The sequence below is a fragment of the Nelumbo nucifera genome, chromosome 1 (genome assembly GCF_055504915.1).
Source record: "Nelumbo nucifera cultivar China Antique chromosome 1, China Antique-T2T, whole genome shotgun sequence".
Lineage (NCBI taxonomy): Eukaryota > Viridiplantae > Streptophyta > Magnoliopsida > Proteales > Nelumbonaceae > Nelumbo > Nelumbo nucifera.
The window spans coordinates 214,093,276-214,110,825 of record NC_142649.1 but is presented as its reverse complement, the minus strand read 5'-3'; the positions used below and the strand labels follow the sequence as shown (position 1 = coordinate 214,110,825).

The 17,550-nt window shown below is 41.6% G+C and overlaps 1 pseudogene across 1 annotated transcript; it reads right to left on the bottom strand.

The window, feature by feature from the left end:
* Positions 1 to 11,751: 11,751 nt before the first annotated feature.
* On the bottom strand, positions 11,752 to 13,781 carry LOC104604723 (E3 ubiquitin-protein ligase PUB23 pseudogene; annotated as a pseudogene). Its single transcript, XR_016076294.1, has one exon. The product of XR_016076294.1 is annotated as an E3 ubiquitin-protein ligase PUB23 pseudogene (transcript).
* Positions 13,782 to 17,550: the final 3,769 nt, after the last annotated feature.

Genomic DNA, 17,550 nt, shown 5'->3' with positions numbered 1-17,550 from the left:
AGAAAGAGCCGCTGCCGGAGATAGTAAGGGCAAATTTGACATTTTCTTTTTTCTTGTCAGCACTTAACGGTAGGGTACAGTTAGTCGAGTAAGGGTAGTTTAAGAAATTTATCCTTTTCTTTATCAACCATCCAAATGTCTTTCTCTTTTAAGATCTAAACCATCTCTCCTTCTCTCTTCTCTCTTCGATCCCTATTTCACAACCGTTAGATGATCAATAGTCCAACCTATTCGACCAACTAGAGGCAGGGAATTAAACCATTTGGAAAAAAACCAGTGACCTTTCTAACTTTTGGAGCAAAAACTAGAAAGCGTATGATGAGGGATAATTTGGCCTGACCTGCGACATGATGACACATAGAGCGATTTGTTGACTTTGTGACATCTCAGCATCCTCGGACACCTCAGCAGTCCAAGTCACCTCAGGCACCTCGGGTCACTCAGCCAAGACCAAGGCCCGAGCAGCTCGCTATATCCATCAACCTGCTAAGGTGCCACATAGCTTCATTCTAAAAGTGAGCCAACTGTCTCCGATCTCCTTGGGATCACGTTGCACGCCAACGGATCTTATCTCCATCCCACCTGAATTGGACGGAACTGGATAAGCCTTATCAGCTAACACGAAGTCCGTCTTCGGGTGTGGGATAGACTTCAAGTTAGGCGGACCAAAGATCTTGGACATGTTTTGTGAGACCTACTATAGCTCGCCTATATAAAGGCATCACCACCATCTTCAGAAGGTATGTGCGATTTAGCTCTCTTACTAGCATTCTAAGCTCTAAGCTCTCACAAAAACCTCCTACACTAACTTAAGCATCAAAGTGCCCACACTGGATAAAGTACCCCAGGACCTCTAATCTATTCGTCTTGCAGTTCGACCTAGTCACGTAGCAGACCAACGTCCGAGCTTCCTTCTAGCAGGGAACAGATCATGCTACATCAATTGGCTCCGTCTGTGGGAACAACGCAACAAAAAACTAGTTCTGACCTTATTTTTAATCCAACTGACCCAATGGATTCCTCAAGCAACAAGTGGCGCTGTCAAGATCGTGATTAGCTACCTCGGGATCCACTACCACCGGAGAGGTCGATTCGCAGGGTGATCAACATGATCACCAACGGGTCAATAGTGGCAAGTTGTAGCACAACAATGGGAAAAACTCAGTCTGGGAGCTAGAGCATGAGGATGAGTACCCACTGAAGTGCCCTCATGTGGAAGACGTCATCTACTTCACCGAGGATGACACTCGTAGGGTCTAGTATCCGCACGATGATGCCCTTGTTGTCAAGATGGTGATCAATGACTTTGAGGTAAAGCGGATTCTAGTCGACTCTAGGATCTCTGCCGACATCCTTTTCTTGGAGGCCTTCGAGAAGATGCAGTTGGAGCGGAAAGACTTGCAGCTAGCGGACGTTCCACTCATTGGTTTCAGCGGGGATGTGGTGAAGCCCCTAGGTCGGATCAAAGTACCAGTTGCAGCGGGTCAGAGCCCAATATAGTCCGGTTTGAGCACACCTTCCTAGTGGTTGCCATCCTGTTCCCCTACAACACGATCCTAGGTCAGCCCATCTTGCATGCACTTCGCATAGTAGTGTTGACCTACTACCTCTCGTTGAAGTTCCCAACGAGGTATGGAGTAGGGATTGCATGGGGCGACCAACTGGAGTCGCGAAAGTGCTACGTCAATGCATTAAAGAGCAAAGGGAAGCTGGCAAAAGACATCAAGCTAGAGCCACCCCTCGAGAACACAAATGACCGAGATCGACCTATGGAGGACACCGTCATGGTCCCGGTCTTTAGATGTTTTTGCATGGTCAACAACAAAAATGCCCAGCATATACCCATCTGTGATTACTCACAAACTTAATGTGGACCCTTTAATCAAGCCAGACAAGCAAAGAAAAAGGAACATCACCCCAGAGAGGTGGAGAGTAGTAGATGAGGAGATTGGGAAGCTCCTTATAGCGGACTTCGTTAGAAAGGTCCAGTACCCGAGTTGGGTAGCCAACACTATGCTCATGAAAAAAGCCAACGGCAAGTGGCGCATGTGCGCCGACTATAATGACCTCAATAGAACTAGCCCAAAGGACAGTTTCCCGCTCACCAGAATAAACCGCTTGGTAGACATGACCTCGGAGCACGAGTTGCTGAGCTTCATGGATGCCTACTCTAACTATAACCAGATCTGGATGGAGTTAGACGACTATGAGAAAATGACCTTTGTAACTGATCTAGGGCTATACTATTATAAAGTTATGTCCTTTGGACTAAATAAAGTATTTTTTCCCCTTTGGTTGGCAATAAAATTGAATGTTATGTTGATGACATGGTCATGAAAACCCAGTTTTCAAAATCTCTTGTAGATGATTTAAATGTTGTTTTTCAAATTCTATGAAAATTTAACCTGAAGCTTAACCCGAACAAGTGTGTCTTCGGGGTCACATTGGGCAAATTCATTGGCTACATAGTGCATTGACATGGTATCAAAGCCAAGCTAGATAAAATCCAGGCAATCCTATATATGAGACCACCTAGGTCAATAAAAGAAGTATACAAATTAATAGGTTGAACTGCCGCCATGAACCAGCTTATATTTAAGTCGACTAGGCAGTGCTTACCCTTATCTAAGGCAATTAAAAAGGATGAGGACTTCGAGTGGACCGAGGAGTGTTAACTCATGTTCGACGAGCTTAAAAGGTACCTAAGTTCACCACCAATGTTAACCCAACCTGAACCTGGAGACGAGCTAGAACTCTACCTCTCTGCAAGTGATGAGGTAGTGAGCTCAGTAATAATAAGAGAAGTAGACCGGGTGCAATGACCTGTTTACTATATAAGTAAGGTGTTGTATGCAATTGAGACCAGGTACCCCAACCTTGAAAAGTTGGCCTCCGCCTCAGTCTTGGCAGCTCGGAAGCTACTTCCCTACTTTCAAGCCCATACCATCATAGTCCTAATTGATCAACCTTTGAGGCATGTCCTTCAGAAGCCCGAGTTCTCAGGAAGGCTGACGAAGTGGGAAATCGAACTAAGTGAGTACGATATCTGGTATGAGCTGCACCTAGCAATTAAAGTACAGGTCTTGGCAGACTTCATCACTGGGTGTACATTCAGCATGTCGGAGGCATCAACCAGCACGACACCTGCCATGGCCTGGGAAGAGGAGCCTTGGATCCTCCACGTCGATGGCTCATCTAACTAGCAAGGAAGCGTAGCTGGGCTAATGCTCTATGGGCCAAGCAAGGTAAAGTTGGAGTATGCTCTCCAGTTCACATTCGAGGCATTGAACAATGAAGTAGAGTACGAGGCACTGATAGTCGGATTGACTTTGTTGAGGGAGGTCGGCACAAAGCACATCGTGGTGTGCAGTGACTCTTACCTGGTCATGAACCAGGTGAATGGGCAGTATTAGGCTCGGGAGCCCGCCATGTCGGCCTATTTGGCCAAGGTAAAGTTGGAGTACGCTCTTCGGTTCGCGTTTAAGGCATCGAACAACAAAGTAGAATATGAGGAACTAATGATTAGGCTGACTTTGTTGATGGAAGTCGGTGCAAAGAACATCGTGGTGTGCAGTGACTTTCAACTGGTTGTGAACCAGGTGAATGGACAGTATGAGGCCTGGGAGCCCACCATATCGGCCTATTTGGCTAAGGTGAGAGAGCTCCTACCCAGGTTCCACTCTTGATATATCCAGCAAATACCATGAATAGAGAATGTAGAAGCCAATGCACTTTCAAAGCTGGATAGCGCAACCGATGTTACAAGGAGGACGGTCTACATCGAAGACCTGCCACGACCTAGCATCAAAAGGGTGGCAGAAGAGGTCGCTCCTACGTTGGCAACAGAACCAAGCTGGATGGACTCGCTCGTTAATTATCTGCTCCACAAGACCCTACCAGTGGATCGCAACGCAGCTTAGAGGGTAGAGCATTAGTCAGCTTGCTACGTCCTTATCGGCGAGTAGTTGTACATGAGATCCTTCATTTTCCCCTACCTTCGTTGCTTGGGACCTTTAGAGGCAAGCTAGGTCCTACACGAGATCCACTAAGGTCTCTATGGAGGATACTTGGGGGGTAGGGTGCTTGCCCAGAAGGCGCTAAGGCAAGGCTACTATTGGACTACGATGAAGGCAAATGCACTCAAACTCGTCTAGAAGTGTGACAATTGCTAGAGGCACGCCAACATACCTCACCAGCTTACCATCGACCTCAAGTACCTGACCAGCCTATGGCCTTTCGCCTAGTGGGGGATAGACATCATTGGTCCTTTCCCACTGGAGACTAGGCAAAGAAGGTTCCTGGTCATGGCAGTTGACTACTTCACGAAGTGGGTGGAGGTTGAGCCACTGGTGGTAATCATAGGTCAGAATGCACAAAATTTCTTGTAGATGAACATAGTGTGCTGATTCGGACTCTCGAAGGTGCTAATATCCGATAATGGGAAGTAGTTCGAGGACATTAAGTTCCAAAATTAGTGTGCCAAGATGGGGATTCAATAGAATTTCACTTCAGTGGCTCATTCATATGCAAACAGACAGACTGCAGCGATGAACAGGGCGATCCTCCGCGGACTCAAAGCTCAACTTTCCTAAGCTTAGTCTTTGTGGGTAGATGAGCTGCCTAGCGTCCTTTGGGCCTACCAAACTACAATCAAAACGGTGACTGAAGAAACTCCATTCAACTTGATGTACGGTACAAAGGTCGTCATCCCTGCCGAGATTGAAGTATTGACCTCATGGTTATGACAAGGAGGCCAACGACAAGGAGTTGCGAACAAACCTCAACCTGGTGGAAAAAGCACGCAACCTGGCCTATATTCGGACTATGGCCTACTAGCAATGAGTAGCTCGATACTACAATGCCCGAGTCAAGAGACGCCACTTCTGAATTGGCAACCTTGTACTTTGGAAGGTTATGGTACCGGATCCCGATGTCGGTAAGGTGGGTCTGAATTGGAAAGGTCCCTATAGGGTACAACGGGTGATCGGCGAAGGGACGTACGAGCTTGAGACATTGGAAGGGAGGCAAGTACCCCGTGCTTGGAACGTGGACAACTTAAGGAAGTACTATTTATGAGCTTGGGAGTTAAGTATTCACGACTTCAATAAGATGATCAAAATTTTCCCTAAGTATGGAAGACCACCCGCTTTGGCAACCTGGTCAATTCGCCCTGCGTAGAGCACACGCTAGCTAAACTACATGTCAAAGGGGACGTCAAGTCGCTTTAAGCTTAAAGACCCCTTATTTTGACCTGGTAATGACCTCGGCAGTTTAATAAAGCCTAGTTGCTTTGGCATATAGGCAGTTCGAATACATCTTACAATACGCCTAGTTGGCACATATGCAGTTTGAGTTATATCCCATACTATGCCTAGTCGCCTTAGCGCACAAATACCTCAAGTTAATCCCATACTGTGTCTAGTCACTTTGATAGATAGGCACCTCGGGATAAATCTACACTTATATTATTTTTGAAGTCCCAAGTTTTATCAAAGCATGAAGAATAGATGAACGCTAGGTGCACTAAAAATAAACTTTCATTCATTAAAGCTCGACAAAAATTACATTTGTATTGTAAGAAAAGAGTTCTTTAGATTGAGCTCAGAGGCTTGACACATTACACGTATATATAGGGGGGGTCCAAGAAAAGAGGTAGGATTTCAAACATCCCAGGGCTCCTCACTCCCATCTCTGGTAGCATCGGCAACGTCCTCCTCAGTGGCATCCTTCTCGATGATATCCTTGTCGGCAACATTCGCATCGGTTTCCTCCCCAGCACCCTCATCGGCCTCATCTTCCTCCTCCTCGGAGTCCGGCTCTAAGTCAACCTAGTGGGACATTCCCTTGGTGCAAGACAAAGACTTGACAGGCGCAAGGTCGAGCTTAGGGTAAGCCGTCTTCACCAGCATCTCGTAAAGTTTGAAGCCCTAGTGAAAGGTTGCAATGTCGAAGTTCTTTTTCTCCTTCAACCATCCTAGTGAGACCTTAAATTCTTCCATAGCTTGAAATCTGGCAGCCTGGATCTCGTCAAGTAGTTGCACCTCATGTTTAGAAAAACGAGCCTCCTTCTCTCAGAGATCATTCTTAAGTCTCACACACTGAAGTTCCAGTTCCCCGACGTGGTTGTACTCAGCGTTAAAATCGTTCTTCATCTCGTCGATGTAACCAACCGCTCACTCCACTCGAGATAGATATTCCTGTGACGCTGCCTTGGCATTTTCAGCCCTAATCAAATGTTGCTCAAACTGCTTGACAAGGGAATGGACCACAGAGTTCGCCTACAAAAAGGAAGAAATAAGCTAAGTATAAAGATGCAGTTTGGGAGCAACGTAGAAAAGATTTTAGAAGCTTACCCACATAAGGCAATGCACGGCTTTGGCACCGAGCTCGTTGCACCGCATCTCGAACATTGTTCCCACCTCCTCGGGGAAGATGACCTCCTTGTTCTTGATAAGGGAGGTCCGGAAGTCCATGATAGTTCCCCTCTCCTAGGGAGCCTCCTTCACAGAATTGGCCCCGAGTGGTAGAGGAGGACGAGCTTCAGACAACTGGACCACCTCGGGCTGGTGCGATGGCCTTTCCACTTGGTCCTCCTCGACCAGGTTGACGACTGTGGTGTGTCCTTGTGAGACACCCTCCTCTTTTTCTTCTTCCTCATATCCAAGAGGAACCCCGAAGTCTTAATGCCCGACATGTCACCTGCACAAGTAGCCCAAGAGTTAGACAAGTCAAAATGAAGCAAAAAAATTGAACATCCGAGCCCAAGACGTTGACCTACCCAAAGGACTTAGCCCGGCCTGAATTAGCTTCTATTTGGCTAAAAAATCGTCTAGTCGCAGGCCGCATTCTACTAGGTTTCACATCTTGGCCTGCATTTTCTCACTCAACTCTTCATCGACATCTTTGATTCCTTTTCTCCAATGTGTCGAGAAAGGCCACCCATTAGCTAGGGTGACAAAGGAATATTTGCTTTTCTAGGCTGGGACTTTGGAGGGAAACCCACGAAGAAGCTTGTATCCGGGATAGTAGGACAAGTAATAGCTAAATTTGTCCAAGCTGATGGCAAGGTTTTGTTTGATCTGGTAGAGGGCGATGAAGGTTTTGATGTCTAGAGGAAGGCTGAGGTGGAAGTAAAGGGAAATCATACTAACTAGGGTACGAACAAAGTTTGGATGCAGCTAACTAAGGGTTATATCATAGAAGTTCAGGATTTCAGCGATGAAGGGGTGAAGCGGGAAACAAAGGTTGGCTTTTAGGGCCTCTTCGAAGACTGTGACCTTGTTCGTATTGTTCTGCCAAGGAAACCCCACAAATGGAAGAGAGTAACCAAAGGGGTTTGGAATTCTGTACCGAGCTGCCAGACCGCAAATGGCGTTGGCAATCAGTTGGGTACGACCGAAGTGATCCGACTCTCTAGGTCTAGTTGGCCAGTGGGAAGACGAGGTCCTTTTATGGGAACCTTGTCAGTTTCAGACCAAGGTGCCCTCCTCGGCCTGACCAAACTGAACCCTTTCCCCACTAGACTCACTACCCGACATATTAGAAGGAAAAGCAAAGATAATGAAAACAAACAAGGAAGACGACTTACCGAAAAAGGGAGAAAGACCGACCTAACGACACCGAAGGCATTGACGACAGAATGCACCGCGACCTCCAAATGCACGAGAGCTTGAAATGGGACGAAATGAATGGGTTCCCAAGGGCCCTATTTATAGTTTCCTTAACCAACAACAGATGGTCCAGATCAAACAAGATCCGATGGCTCCCAGGGGTGTGTTCGCATTCTAAAGCCGAATTCAGTTGAGCGCATTTTTGATGTCCATGGAATTTATAGTTCGTGTGACGTCCGTGTGTACTCGAGACATGGCCTTGCCCCTTAAGGTCGAGCCAGTTGGATCGTTCAAGTTTGACCTATTGGTCGGATCTTGGCCAAACCAGAGGTCGGGATAAATTCATCCAGGTCGCCAGAAACTCCTACCCCAAGTCAGTTGCCTCAAGATTGAGAGTGAGGACAATTGATGAGGGATAATTTGGCCCAACCTACGACATGATGACACGTCGAGTGACTTGTTGATTTTGTGACATCTCAGCAGTCCATGTCACCTTGGGTCACTCAGCCAAGACCAAGGCCCGAGCAACTCATTATATCCACCGACTTGCCAAGGTGCCACGTAGGCTCCTTGTAGATGTGAGCCAATTGTCTCCAATCTCCTCGGTATTACGTTGCACGCCAACGGATCTTATCTCCATCCCACTCGAATTGGACAAACCTGGATAAGCCTTATCAGCTTACACAAAATCCATCTTCGGGTGCGGAACAAACTCCGAGTTAGGCGGGCCGGAGATTTCGTACATGTTTCATGAGACCTACGGTAGCTTGCCTATATAAAGGCATCGTCACCATCTTTAGAAGGTACCAGTGATTTAGCTCTCTTACTAGCATTCTGAGTTCTCAACTCTCACAAAAACCTTCTACGCTAAATTAAGCATCGGAGTGCCCACATTCGGTAAAGTACCCTGGGACCTCTAATCTACTTGTCTTGTAGTTCAACCCGGCCACGTAGCAAATCGATGTCCGAGTTGCCTTCTAGCAAGGAGCGACTAGATCGCACTACATCAACATCAAACAAATCCCATGGAAACAAATGAACACCTTCCATATTTTCAATCAAACTCAATCATCAAAATCAACCAATAAATTTGCAATGCTAGAAACTTCAATGAAATTCATTCCCATATGCAAGAAGATAGGAGCCCCTTCACATAATTGCATCAAAATTCAATCTTCAAAATCAAAATCAACCGATTTTGCAAAACTTGAAAAACCAATTCCTTTCCAAGTAGAATTAACAAAAGCACCCAAAATAACAAGAAGATCAAAGGTTAAAACACAACTACGAATAAAATTCTTGCTCAGGAAGAGAGAACCAACAGTAAGGAAAACCCCAACAGTGCCAAAAAAAAAAAAGGAATCAACAAGCAAAACCAATACACTGGGTCCAGGTGATGGGGGAACCGAAAGCTAGATAGATCTTGAACCCATAAAACTTGTAGAATGAAAAATAAAAAAATAAAATAAAATTGTAACATAAAGAATTTAGGTTTTACCTCCATTGAAGCTGGTCTGGTCTGGGTTGAGGATTCAAGAAATCGCCCTTGAATTTCAAGATAGAGCTCGAATTCTAGAGAGAGATTGCTCGAGATCCATCAAAGAGAGGGGGAATGGGATTGCAAATCCTTGCTGAAAATGGCTTAAATCATGGATTAAATGCCAAATAAGTTGAAAGGAGGATCGAAGAATACAACACTTACACCTCTATTTCATCTTCTTGAGGAAGAAGATGATGAACAGTGTTTTATTTTGAAGGGTAATTTTGACATTTTCAAAAGTTTTAAGTCGCACATGATGTCACATGATACATATAACTAACGGTAGGTACTACGTTGGCATGTTTTGAAAGTTTAGGCACTGGATTGTCACATTTTGAAGTTTGGGGACCAAAGCGATACTAGGCCCAAAGTACATGGTACTAATAATATGCAATTTTCCAATAAATAATTCCAAACTATCTTTTAAGTTATGTTTGCTGAAAAAGGGTAAATTGATGAAACCTCCTTTGAAGTTTCTAACCATTGTTGAATGCTCCCTTGAAGTTTAGTAATTTTAACCACCTATCCTAAACTTTTGATGCAATATGGGATTTGGTCCAATTGAGTACACATTTACTAGGTTGGCTTATGATGACCTGTTCACTTCGTACTTACCAAGACAACATTAATGCAGGATTTTTGTGTTTATCTATCTTGATTTGCATTTATCAAGTTAGCATTACAATGGGATTTCTGAATTTGTCTTCAATTAGGACTTTCTTTTTTTTGAAAAGAATTAGTAGGATTTTGATAAGGAGTGTTCAATTAGATTAGGAAACTTTTTTGTAGGAGCTATACGGGTGTAATGAAGTCTACGTAAAGAGTAGCTAGACCAAAGATAGGGGAGTTTTTGTTGATTTTCTTTTTTTTAAGTATTCAGTGAAGAATTGTTCTTCTTCTTGTTTTTGTCTTTAGTTCTTTTCTTTGAAGCTTTTCTTAATGTGATTTGTTTTCTGAACTGCACCAACTTTCTAACATAGTTTTAAGTAGATCCCTTTGTTAGAATCCTCATGCAATTTCTATTGAGGTTGGTTTTCTACAGAAGAAAAACAATACAAAATTTATAAACAACAAAAAAATGGAGAAATTAAAGTTGTAGCTTTACCTTTGAGTGGTTGATATGAAGGACAAATTCGAAAAAAAAAATCAATTTTAGAAAAGAGGATGGCCTTGGCTAGCATTATTATGAAGAGAAAATTTGGAAAATAAACATTTTGGTCAAAAGTAACTACATGGATATTTTGGACATTTTCATACCTAGTTTTCTAGGATTCTAACAAAGAGGGTCTAGTTGCAACTATGTTAGAAAGTTTAGGGGAGGTGATTGCAATTACTAGCTAACAATGGTTACTGGTTAGAAACTTTAGGGGTGGTTTTAGAAATTTACCCAAAAAAGGTAAATTATGTAGTTTGGAATATGAGACTTTATCACACCCACATATCTTTTATTTTTTATGATTTTAAAGCAAAAATCAGGAGAAGGGTCAATGGGTCAGGTCTACCTGATCTAACCAAAATTACCTAATCTATTGTATTGTTTCTGATTGTGATTTTATCCCAAATAATAATTGGGTTGGAACTGGTTTAAGCTGTTTTGAACTGATTATATAGCTAAAAAATTAGAAAGCTTTCATTTTTTTGTAATTTTTATTACATTTTGTGTCCAAAAAGATAAAATTTGTACATAATATATAAGATAGTTTTGGTTCAAATCAATTGACTTGTCAACTTATAAAATGTTTACTATTTTTTTCGTCATCTTTATTAAGGCTATATTATCAAAAATGAAGTTTTATGTTGTTAGTACCAATTCTACTAAGGTTGGTAATTACAACCTTCAAAAAAAAAAAAAAAGAATTGGTAATTATAGATGCCAAGTATAATTATTTGTAATTGGGTGATACACAATTATTAATTGGGGTGGTTTGAATCTATCTAGCTAGAACTGATTAATAATCAATTTGGGATTGGTACACCCTAGAACCACACCCAATCCATTGACAGCTGTAAATTTAGTTGAATGGAATGGTGGAAGTCATATATTGATGGTTTGGTACATCATTATTAGGGGCCCATTTTGAGAAGATTTCAGCATTGAACTGCTTCAAAGAATCAACGTACCAAAATTAACTTCTCAGCTGCTAGTTTTTCACTAGACACAGTTTTACAGTTTTTTGTTTGGGGCTTATCTTGCAACGAAAAAAAAAAACACGCTGTTTAAAAACCCTCCCAAACGGGTAACAAATCTTGATGTCACTTGTATGGTTAGAGATTATTTCATTGATATTAAAGAGACCAATTCTAATGACTCGAATCATCAGGTTGATTTAGCCACAACACACCCTCGTTGGTTTCTGCATCATACTTTATGATAATTGATAGATCCATCATCATTAGGCTGGCATAGGCCCAAATCTAGGCCCATTGTCGATATTTTAATTCAAAATAAGATATCTACAGCACGGTTGCAAATGGTATTCCGTTTGTTTGAATTTCAATCTGATCAAATACAATGGATTTATATAATAATGGGGATTTGTGGATTTGTATGCTTATGGCTACAATGCTACATATAATGGGTTTGTATAATTAATAAATTTACCCTTTCATGACTATTTTATTGACACTTTTTTTTTCAACCCAACCGGACCCAACTCATTGTTTAATTCTGCCACCAACACACAAACACGTATACTTGCATACATCTCACAGTTCTTCTCACATCATCAACTTCCTGTTGCAGCAACCCACGCTTGTAAGTTGTAACTTCCATCCACCCAAACTCGAGAGGTTTGAATATAGAACAAAATAAAATGAATACACAGAATATATAATTAAGAAAAAAACTAGAATTAAACCAGAGAGATGTAACAGCAGCTTTTTCAAGGATATATGAAGAACTACTACACCAAGTATGAAGGGAAGCAAGGAGATTTGCTCCATGTCTTGAGATATTGAAGCCCTAAAATCTCTTTGGCCTTGTGTTTTGTCTTAACACTGCACTCAGCCTGCACCAACAGGCATAGCTTAGCAATAGCACCCACCTCCATAAGCTCCTTGGCAACCCCGCTGTTGTTACAAAACTTGCACAGCGACAATAACACCGTCACAGCCTTATCATTAGCTATCTGGGATATCCTTAAGATCTTCGTCGCCACCGCCGCTACGCTTGCCGGATGGGCCAAGAAAGCTGACCGTCCCTCCGCTCTCCCACATAGCTGTTCTATTACCCCCAACATGATCTCGCAGCATCGCCTCTCGTTGCTCTCTGCCAGCAATTCCACAAGCACTGATACTATTCCAGCCTCCACGGCTTTGATCTTGTTCCTCGCAAATGGCACCACTTCCATTAAGATCGACAGCGCTGCCATAGATGCCCGATTCGAGTTCTGGTCCTTCAGTATTTCTGCGATGCCTTCGAAGAGTTCCATCTTCAGTTCTGTTTTATATATATCATCTACCGCTCTGAACACATATTTAAGGACAAGAGCAGCTTGGATTCTAGCCTGGTAACTCCCATGTTGTATAATCTGCGAAAGTGATCCTATCAGTAGGCCGTTTCTGTCCTCAGATATCTTCTTCAACTTGTCGGCAGCTGGCTTAAGAAGGTAGAAAACACTTATTGCCTCCTCAACGACTACCGATTTGTCACAGCTGGATTGTGAAACCCCTTCCGGTGGTGGGTCGTCGGTTTGAGTGATGAGAGATGCTACTACTGGAACGAAACCAGCAACTTCCATGGACGCCCTGTTGCCATCGCTCTCTTGGATTAGTGATTTAATCTTTCTCAGAGATTTTATCTGCAACTCAGGTTTTCTTACCTCCTCGATAAGTTGGCCAACAAGGGTCGTATTAATATCGGATGTATGCTTCAGAGACTCAGTCCTTGTGGCGGAGAACAATATTGGTGGATTGTTGACACGCCATGATTCGATCAAGCGAAGGAGGGTGGAGTTTGGGGTGAGGCTTTGATCGGTGAGGGGCTGCTTTGTAATGGGACATGTGTTGTTGTTGTAATAGAAGAACCATTTTCCGATGCTTTCTCGATCGTAGGTCATACCTGTGGAGATGGTGACTGGATCTTTCATGATCTGCAGCGAGATGGGGCAGATGAAGAAGGAAGGAACTTCATCAGCAACATTGTCCATTGCTGTTGTTCTTTCCTTATTCTTAGAATGGAAGAAGTAGTAGAGAGAGTTCAGACCTACAAAAACAACCGAACGGCAAATCTGTAAGAAGAGATGTATTTACGACATAAAAGGGAGGGGAGGAGGAAATCTGAAGTGGGTCTTCTGACTCTTGTTGCTTTTAATTTGTTGGGTGCGTCAAATTAAAAGAGAAAGCGAGGACAGTGAGACAAATCCTCAAGGATGTACAACCGAACGGAGAAGGGGAAAAGGGAACAAAAGAAAAAGGGATGGATCAGCAGCGTAGGCCACAACAACAGTTGAAAGTTGAAAGTCCAAAGTCCAAAGTCGAAATACAAGTCACGAAATGAATGTTTATGGGTTTCATCTACTTGATCTCCAATTTTCTTCATCCATATTTTTGTATTTAATAAATGATATTGACGTACGATGTGCGTTAGTATTGAGTATTTTACTATTTTATTTAGTCAGTTTTGAATTTTCCTTTAATATGAGTTAATGACCCGTTTGGTTGTACGTAGTTTCTGACCAGCCAGTATGGCAGTATATGCTAGATGTTGCCGTGCGTTTGCATTTGCCCTGTACAACCTCCCCCCTGAACATCTTCTTGTGGGCATCCGATCCGAGCTCCCCCATATAAACAGAAGAACATAAATGTTAAAAACAGTATTTTGTCAAATTAGTATTCAGTTTTTTTTTTTTTTTCTATAATGATCAGGAATCGCTACTTGGAAAATTTTATCATGGTTCTTCAAGTATTGATTTTTTTTTAACTAGTATAATAATCTTAGGATGAAGCCATAACATAAGGTGTAATTTTCGTCACGTCTCCTTTTCTTTTTTCAAACTTTGCGGAACAAAATTAGTCTACAGGCCAGTCATCGTCACATACTCTTTTTTGTCGGCCGTGGCTTTCCCATCGGTGACGAGTATATTTTTGTAGTAAAGCGCGCCATGCATCTTTCTTATTGTTGATTTGGTTTCTGTTTCAATAATGCTTCTCTTTTTTCCGGCGCCGGTGGCGGTGCGCCTACAAAATTCAATATTTTGATATTTTCTTCACCTGAACTGAAGGATGCATGATTCCTGCAATCCAATTCCTTCTGCTGACTCATTTGAAAAAGAGAAGGGTATATAAGCTCTTGACCTCTGAGGTGTTAACGCTACCATACCATTCAAAGGCACCAATTAAGTGTTAAAAGTCTTAATTAATTAACTAATGTTTTTTTTTTTCTTTTGGCCAATTGGGTATCCAACACCATACGGCTTAACAGTTAACACATCATCTATCTACATATTGTATTATTAAAAATGAAGCAAACCCAACCTCCTTTTTCTAGCTCTAGATCGTCACATAATAAGATAATACTGGTGTGGTGTGACCCCAAAGTTTGTCCAGTATTGGATGAGCTTAATCAGGCAATGGTTGGAGTGATAAACATTTTAATTAGAGGCTGTGACCGAGGAATGGTTTTGGAATTTATTCATTTCTTCTTTTATACATATACAATTGGGAGAATGGAATTTATTCATTTCGGGATTTAATTAATTTAAGTATATGTATATGTGGCCAATGGCCATGCAAGTAATATAATGGAGACCAATTGCTGATTGGAATTTTTTACTGTCAAAGGAGATGAGTTGTCGTTGGGCATATATGCATCTTCCTCCTCAATTCCTTCCTCATTAAATAACAGAGAATGCTATATATGTACATGAGTAGATAGTATGCCCTAGTTTGGAAAAAAAAAACTAAAGCAGCGACAGTGGTTAGTTTTGAGTATTAATTAAGACTGGTTTGAAAACACTGCATCCCGACAAGTTCAGCTCAACTTCAACTTCTTTGTTGTTGAGCACCATGAATGCTTTGAAACGCTAGCTTCTCTTTCGATTTTGGTATACTATAATTAATTTCTTAACTATACAAGTTTAAAGTAGGGAAATAAGAGCAAGTTAATTAAAATCGGGCAAAGGTAGGGAAAGGGGGTTGAGCCATGATAGCGTTAGAGAATTAAGCTTTCAAACTTGGTTGAAGGCCATTCACGCTCCAAAAGACATTGTTTTGACTGCAACCAGAGAATTGCGCAGACCCCTTTTGACTGCAACCAGTTCAATCTAAAGAGATTTGAACTTTGAAATTGTTGACTGGGAGATGTAGAGAACCTGGCCTCCCCTTCAAAAATCTGCAGAAATGAAAAAAAAAAAAAGCACAAAGATCACGCATTGTCTTATGTCCGACAGATATTAAACAGTGCACTGCTAGCTAGCTTCCATGAGAGTACACATGCAGCCTTAGCCTTCTTCTTTCTTTCCTTAGAAGTTTAACTCGACCCCTTCTCCTCTCTTCTTCATCAGTTAATAGTCTCACTTTTTCTTTATGGCAATTACATTAGAAATTAAAGGTCGTTGCGTTATCAAGGAAACTTCGGTAGCCTGTGAATCACATAGTTCATACATCATAGTGATCGTACACTTAATTCCACAAAAAAGAAAAGGAAGTAGCTAGGCTATTTCATATATACCACCTTCGAAAATAAAACAAAAAAGCAGGGGCCCGGTCTCATCATCAATTTTAATTAATTTGAACACTACAGCAACTAATTAATGCACACATGCATACAAATTCTTAAGTATAATAGATTGATATATAGAGGAAGGTGAAAACCCGAAAATTAATTTTCACTTGCATTATAAGTTAACTTGTTGTGTTTGGTTACAATTGGCAAAGAAAATGCCAAGGAACGGGGAAAAGGAAAAAAAAAAATCTAAAAGAAAGAAAAGTGGCTTTCCTTCCTTCCTTTTGACTTCAATTAAGGAGGAGTAGGAGTGTAAAAGAAAAAAAATAAATAAATAAAGCTAAGACGATGGAATAACAATGTCCGTTTTCTGTCTGACTGACATCTTTTACTTTCTCTCCTCTCCTCAAGGTTGAGAAAGCAAAGAAAACAATGTAGAGTGGAGAAGAAGCAAAACCTTTTATTTTCTCTTTCTTTTTCTGTTCCTTTCGTTTTCTATTGTTTTGTATATATACATTCCAATTTGTCTACTCATCAGATCAAGAAGTTACCGCCATCACTGGGTTTGGGTGACGGTATTTTGAGGGCCGATTGGTTAATTAGCTATATAGTATATATAGAATGTTGTGAAGCAATACAATGTTTGGTACATCTTACATATGTTAGGTTAAATAAGTGAAATTAATTTTAGTGTCTGTTAATGGCCAGCATTACTTGTGTAAGACACACTACTAATAAGAAGGGAGGGGCTACAGAACTGATATTGGAGGATTGTACAGGTGATCAATCGAAACTCAAAAGATTCCTCACTTGGCAGAAATAGGAATGTTCCTGCAGGGAAGGTTTAATTACTTAAGGACTTTGCCTATATACCGGAAATACACCCAATCAACTGGTATCATGAACATGTTAACCAATAAGGTGGATGGGTTTTGATTGGTCACGTTGTGTATAAATCATACTATAGAGCTTGCCTGTAAAAGGTAATGCTGGACTGGGCCTTCAAATCTCTGGCTGACATGACTACTTGGCCTGCAGCAAGGCTCAGGCCCAATACCTTGGTAATAAAAACCTAAGCCCAGCCCGGACTAAGAACTCCCGTATATAGCAGCATGAATACTATTCTTGGCTCATGGGGGGAATCAAAGGTTCCAAGTTTATACTCTATTAGTTGTATCATTTATTTATCTATACTCTATTAGTTGGTAAGACGGTGCTTAATCTTTGGATACCCAGGTCCATGTCACTCGATAACAATTTTTTTTTTTCTTTTAATTACCATTGATGAGGGTACCTTAGCTTGAATTAAAATTTATTTGCCTCTCTTTTTAGTGGGAGCTTAGCAATTTGTCAGTCTGTTGAAGCAATCTTTGGAAGAAGAGGATATACTCTCCCTTATGTGTAATCAGATGGGAGAGACCTTCAATCATTTATTTTTCATTCGCTATTTTGCAAGAGTAATTTGATTGTCTTTACAGATAGGTACTAATGAAAAAGGAGAAGCTACAGTTAATGGGTTTGTTCTGGACAGTTTTGTGCTTCATATGGGATGTGAGGAATGGAGTTCTGTATCATGATAAGATATCAAATCCAAAACAAGCTGCTGCAACAATTTTATCAAGTGGAAAATTTCCTTGTAAAAAGTTTTCCAAAGCTCGCTAGAAACAACTTCCTTGAACAAAAGAAATCATGTTACTTTTGATGATTTGCATCTACACACTAGAAATTTTTTGTTG